This window comes from Microcebus murinus, unplaced genomic scaffold (genome assembly GCF_040939455.1).
Source record: "Microcebus murinus isolate Inina unplaced genomic scaffold, M.murinus_Inina_mat1.0 scaf032_hap2_Mmur4.0, whole genome shotgun sequence".
Taxonomy (NCBI): Eukaryota; Metazoa; Chordata; class Mammalia; order Primates; family Cheirogaleidae; genus Microcebus; species Microcebus murinus.
The window spans coordinates 217,715-223,714 of NW_027438978.1; the positions used below are offsets into that span (position 1 = coordinate 217,715).

General features: G+C 62.6%; 1 pseudogene; it reads left to right on the top strand.

Annotated features, from left to right (window-relative positions):
• The first annotated feature begins 3,222 nt into the window (after positions 1-3,222).
• On the top strand, positions 3,223-3,341 carry LOC142868477 (uncharacterized; annotated as a pseudogene).
• Positions 3,342-6,000: the final 2,659 nt, after the last annotated feature.

A 6,000-nucleotide genomic window follows, 5' to 3' on the forward strand; every position in this document is an offset into this window, starting at 1 on the left:
AGGCATGCGCCACCATGCCCCGCTAATTTTTTATATATATATCAGTTGGCCAATTAATTTCTTTCTATTTATAGTAGAGACGGGGTCTCGCTCTTGCTCAGGCTGGTTTTGAACTCCTGACCTTGAGCAATCCGCCCGCCTCGGCCTCCCAAGAGCTAGGATTACAGGCGTGAGCCACAGCGCCCGGCCGGATTCATTATTTTTAAAAAGTGTCTCTTATCTCTATTATTGCATTTTCTTTTCTCTCTCTTTTCAAGCAGATGATGGGAGTCCAAGTGTTAAGGTGACATGTGTTGCCCGTGCCCCCCTCCCCCCCCCGTGTTCTTATTCATTTACCTCTCATGTTGTTCCAGCATATTGTGGGGGCACCAATGTTAAGGTCGGGTGCGTTGCCCTCTCCCAGCCTCCCCCCTCGGGTCAGAGCTTCAAGTGCGCCCATCCCCCAGTCGGTGCGTACCCACCCCATTCCTAATGGATGTGTATGCCCATCCCCTCCCCCCACCCGCCCGACACCCACCCGAAGAAGGTGATTCCTCTGTGTCCACTTAGGTGTCCATCGGTTCGTACCCATTTGCTGGTGAGCGCGAGCACGTGGTGCTCGTGTGTCCATTCTTGGGATACTTGGCTTACTGGAACGGGTTCCAGCTCTGGCCAGGAGAACCACGAGAGGTGCCCCCTCACCGCTGCTCCTCATAGCCGAATAGCACTCCGTGGTGTCCACGGGCCACATTTTACTTACCCACTCGTGGGTCGATGGGCACTCGGGTGGCTTCCAGGTCTTTGCGATTGTGACTTGTGCCCTGACACTAACCCTAACCCTTACCCAGCCCGTCTCCTCCACGGCCCCTGCCTGACTGACTCCTTCCCGCCCGGCCTGTCACCTGTCACCGTCCTCTGCCCCTGCCTGACACGCTCCTCCCCGCCCGGGCCGTCACCGTCCTCGGCCCCTGCCTGACGGGGCTCCTCCGTCGCCTGGGCCTTCCAAGGGCTTGGTGTGGACGCTGGTTCCAGGACGCCCTCCCAGGAACCCGGTAGCAGGGCGGCCGCAGCGTCTCGCGCAACCCAACCATCCGCCGGCTGGCCGCCGTCGCTAAGTGGCCTGCGGGGGACGTGCTCCCGCTGTGCCGTGGGGGCCCAGCCTGGTGTCTTCTCTGAGGCCCCGCGGCTGCCGCTCCCCGCAAGGGGATAGCCGCGGAGGTGGGGACCGCCTCCTCATGGGGACGTACACCCAGCTCTCCACGTCGGATTCCGGGGCTCTCTGTCCTGCCAGAAGGCCCAGCTGGCCTGCGGGTCCTTAGAGTGGCAAAAACATCCGAAAACTGAGATTGAGGGTCCGGTGGGTGTCTGCACTTTTGTGCTGGGCTCCCCAGGGAGGCCCGGGGGCTGGCTGGACAACGCGGTCTGCTGGGCTGGGGGGGGGTTTGGAGGAGCAACTGATGCCCTTTGCACTTTGGGTAGCAAGTGTCTGAGGTGTCTCTGGGCCCTGTGCCATGTGGGGGCGGGGGCGGGGGCGGGGTGGGAGGAGGAGGAGGAGGAGGAGGAGGTGGGAAGGGCCGTGGCCTGCAGTCGTGTTCCCCGGGGTGGCACAGCATGTGGCTTCTTCCACAGGCTGCTTGGCCTGGGCTCCCTGCACCTGGGCCTTTGGAGGACTGGCCCTGTGCTTGCCAACACTTCCTGCAGGGACCCAGAGCTGGGAGGTTGCATCTCTCAGCCCTGGGTCGGGCAGAGCCCCAGCGGGCCAGGCCCACAACCTCTCTCAGCAGGGGTCCCCCAGAAGGCTCCTTTGGGACCAGGATTCTCTTGCGGGTGACTCTTTAAGGTCTGGCCCCTGGATGGAGGGGCACCAGGAGTAGAGGAGCAGGAAGGGGAAGGGGGTGGCCATGCGAGGGGACACTTTCAGGCCAAGTCCCAGCTTCAGTCTGATCCTCCTGGGAACGCCGGGGTGGACATCACACCTCCTGGTTGCCCCGCTCTGAGACCAGGAGCCGGGCTTCGCATTCCCACAGCAGCCAGTCGTGGGCTGAGGACACCTGGGGCGTTGGGAACTCCCTGGCTTCTCCTTGGTTTAACATCTGGAGCTGCTTGTGAATTGTGCCGCCACACACACCCGAGTGCAGGTGTCTTCTGCACAGACTGCGGGCCTCGCTCTTCTGAATGCCGCTAGCTCGCGACCCACCCACGGGTGAACCTGGTCAGGGTACTTTCTCTCAGGGGCAGACTCTGATCCGGGCGGGCTACCGGTGTCTCTGTTTGCTCCTTTCTTTCTTCCACTTCGGGAAAGGCTTCCTTACTGGGTGTGGAAATCTCCTATGCCTTTCCTCGCCTATTCTGTCAGCTCTAAAATTCTCTTTCGGTTGCCACCCTCACAGATGGATTAGGAAACTCTTTGCGGTGCACTCATTAGTGAAATGACCTCAATGACGCTGGAATCCAATATCTAATCACCGATTTTTGGCGAGTCCACACGCCAGGGTGGTTGGGGTCCAATGCAGCCCCGGCCAGGCCCAGGCCCCTTGGACTGGGCCACAGGAGGACACAGAGGAGGGTCCCGGCCCCCACGGTAGGTAGAGGTGCGGGCAGTTCTCCAAGGGCTTGGGTGTTTTCCAGAGGGAGGAGATGGAGGGGACTGATTTCTTCAGCGCCCCACAAACCACGCCACCCCACCCCACCCATGGGACACATCCCGAGAGAGAGAGACGCCCCATACACTGGCTCCCCTCCCCCGTGCGCTGTGCCCCAGCCCTGGCCCGGGGGAATAGGCGGCCGCCAGGCCACAGGGTGGGGGGCGCAGCTGAAAGGGGTTGTGGGGGAGGGCCGCCCCTGGCTGGGGTCAAAGGGCGAGCGCCCCGCCCCTCCCGCCCGTGCGCAGTCAGCGGCCCCGGCGCGCTGGGGGTGGGGGGCGGGGAGGTGAAGGAGGCCAGGCAAGGAGAGGAGGGGGGCTTGAAGGTCTCCACCTTGGCGGGTCCAGCCGTGGAGGCGCATCTTGTGTGAGTGTGAGTGAGTGAGTGAGTGCGTGTGAGTGTGTGTGTATACAGAGACAGCCCCCAACCCCGGCCCGCCGCTCCCTGCCCGCCCCGCCTGTCACCTTCGTCCCTCGGAGCCCGCGGGACCCGGCCGGCGAACTCAACAGGCCCGACCCGGCGCGGGGCCTGGGGCGGGAGGAGGCGGCGGGGAAGCGCAGAGAGGCTCGGCTTCTTGAGCGGGGCAGGGGCGCCCTCCGCCGTCCACGGCCACACCACCCCGAACGCGCCCGATCCCGTCTGGTCTCGGAAGCTAAGCAGGCTCGGGCCTGGTTAGAACTTGGATGGGAGACCGCCCGGGAATACCGGGTGCCGTAGGCTTCTTCTTTTTTTTTTTGCCTCTGGTTCTGTCGCGTTTCTGGGAGTGCGGGGGCGGCCCGGGGTGGGGGGGACCCCCACCCTCGGCGCCCGCCGCGGTGCCTGGCGCCCCAGCCCGCACCGTGGGGCCTCCTCTTGTCCCGAGCCGTGACACCGCCGCCACGCGGCAGCATGCCTGGCTTCTGGACAGTCAGGTCTCAGACCAAAGGTCTGCTCTGTGGGAGCCGACACGCTGGAGGAAACCTTGAGAGTCTGAGAGGGGAGGGAGTTCCAGAAGAAGGCCAGGATGTCATTTTGAGGGAGTATGTGACCAGAACTCCTCCCGTTGCTTTTGGGGTTCTATGGGCTACACGTAGGAATCTTTGGTGGTGGCACCTGATGTTCGGGGATCCGGAGTCACACCCAGACCTGCTCCACAGGCCTCCTTTTACTTTTCTCTTCGGATTCATTTTTTTTTTTTTTTTTGAGACAGAGTCTCGGTTTGTTGCCCAGGCTAGAGTGAGTGCCGTGGCGTCAGCCTAGCTCACAGCAACTTCAAACTCCTGGGCTCGAGTGATCCTTCTGCCTCAGCCTCCCGGGTAGCTGGGACTGCAGGCATGCGCCACCATGCCCCGCTAATTTTTTATATATATATCAGTTGGCCAATTAATTTCTTTCTATTTATAGTAGAGACGGGGTCTCGCTCTTGCTCAGGCTGGTTTTGAACTCCTGACCTTGAGCAATCCGCCCGCCTCGGCCTCCCAAGAGCTAGGATTACAGGCGTGAGCCACAGCGCCCGGCCGGATTCATTATTTTTAAAAAGTGTCTCTTATCTCTATTATTGCATTTTCTTTTCTCTCTCTTTTCAAGCAGATGATGGGAGTCCAAGTGTTAAGGTGACATGTGTTGCCCGTGCCCCCCTCCCCCCCCCCCGTGTTCTTATTCATTTACCTCTCATGTTGTTCCAGCATATTGTGGGGGCACCAATGTTAAGGTCGGGTGCGTTGCCCTCTCCCAGCCTCCCCCCTCGGGTCAGAGCTTCAAGTGCGCCCATCCCCCAGTCGGTGCGTACCCACCCCATTCCTAATGGATGTGTATGCCCATCCCCTCCCCCCACCCGCCCGACACCCACCCGAAGAAGGTGATTCCTCTGTGTCCACTTAGGTGTCCATCGGTTCGTACCCATTTGCTGGTGAGCGCGAGCACGTGGTGCTCGTGTGTCCATTCTTGGGATACTTGGCTTACTGGAACGGGTTCCAGCTCTGGCCAGGAGAACCACGAGAGGTGCCCCCTCACCGCTGCTCCTCATAGCCGAATAGCACTCCGTGGTGTCCACGGGCCACATTTTACTTACCCACTCGTGGGTCGATGGGCACTCGGGTGGCTTCCAGGTCTTTGCGATTGTGACTTGTGCCCTGACACTAACCCTAACCCTTACCCAGCCCGTCTCCTCCACGGCCCCTGCCTGACTGACTCCTTCCCGCCCGGCCTGTCACCTGTCACCGTCCTCTGCCCCTGCCTGACACGCTCCTCCCCGCCCGGGCCGTCACCGTCCTCGGCCCCTGCCTGACGGGGCTCCTCCGTCGCCTGGGCCTTCCAAGGGCTTGGTGTGGACGCTGGTTCCAGGACGCCCTCCCAGGAACCCGGTAGCAGGGCGGCCGCAGCGTCTCGCGCAACCCAACCGTCCGCCGGCTGGCCGCCGTCGCTAAGTGGCCTGCGGGGGACGTGCTCCCGCTGTGCCGTGGGGGCCCAGCCTGGTGTCTTCTCTGAGGCCCCGCGGCTGCCGCTCCCCGCAAGGGGATAGCCGCGGAGGTGGGGACCGCCTCCTCATGGGGACGTACACCCAGCTCTCCACGTCGGATTCCGGGGCTCTCTGTCCTGCCAGAAGGCCCAGCTGGCCTGCGGGTCCTTAGAGTGGCAAAAACATCCGAAAACTGAGATTGAGGGTCCGGTGGGTGTCTGCACTTTTGTGCTGGGCTCCCCAGGGAGGCCCGGGGGCTGGCTGGACAACGCGGTCTGCTGGGCTGGGGGGGGGGTTTGGAGGAGCAACTGATGCCCTTTGCACTTTGGGTAGCAAGTGTCTGAGGTGTCTCTGGGCCCTGTGCCATGTGGGGGCGGGGGCGGGGGCGGGGTGGGAGGAGGAGGAGGAGGAGGAGGAGGAGGAGGAGGAGGAGGAGGTGGGAAGGGCCGTGGCCTGCAGTCGTGTTCCCCGGGGTGGCACAGCATGTGGCTTCTTCCACAGGCTGCTTGGCCTGGGCTCCCTGCACCTGGGCCTTTGGAGGACTGGCCCTGTGCTTGCCAACACTTCCTGCAGGGACCCAGAGCTGGGAGGTTGCATCTCTCAGCCCTGGGTCGGGCAGAGCCCCAGCGGGCCAGGCCCACAACCTCTCTCAGCAGGGGTCCCCCAGAAGGCTCCTTTGGGACCAGGATTCTCTTGCGGGTGACTCTTTAAGGTCTGGCCCCTGGATGGAGGGGCACCAGGAGTAGAGGAGCAGGAAGGGGAAGGGGGTGGCCATGCGAGGGGACACTTTCAGGCCAAGTCCCAGCTTCAGTCTGATCCTCCTGGGAACGCCGGGGTGGACATCACACCTCCTGGTTGCCCCGCTCTGAGACCAGGAGCCGGGCTTCGCATTCCCACAGCAGCCAGTCGTGGGCTGAGGACACCTGGGGCGTTGGGAACTCC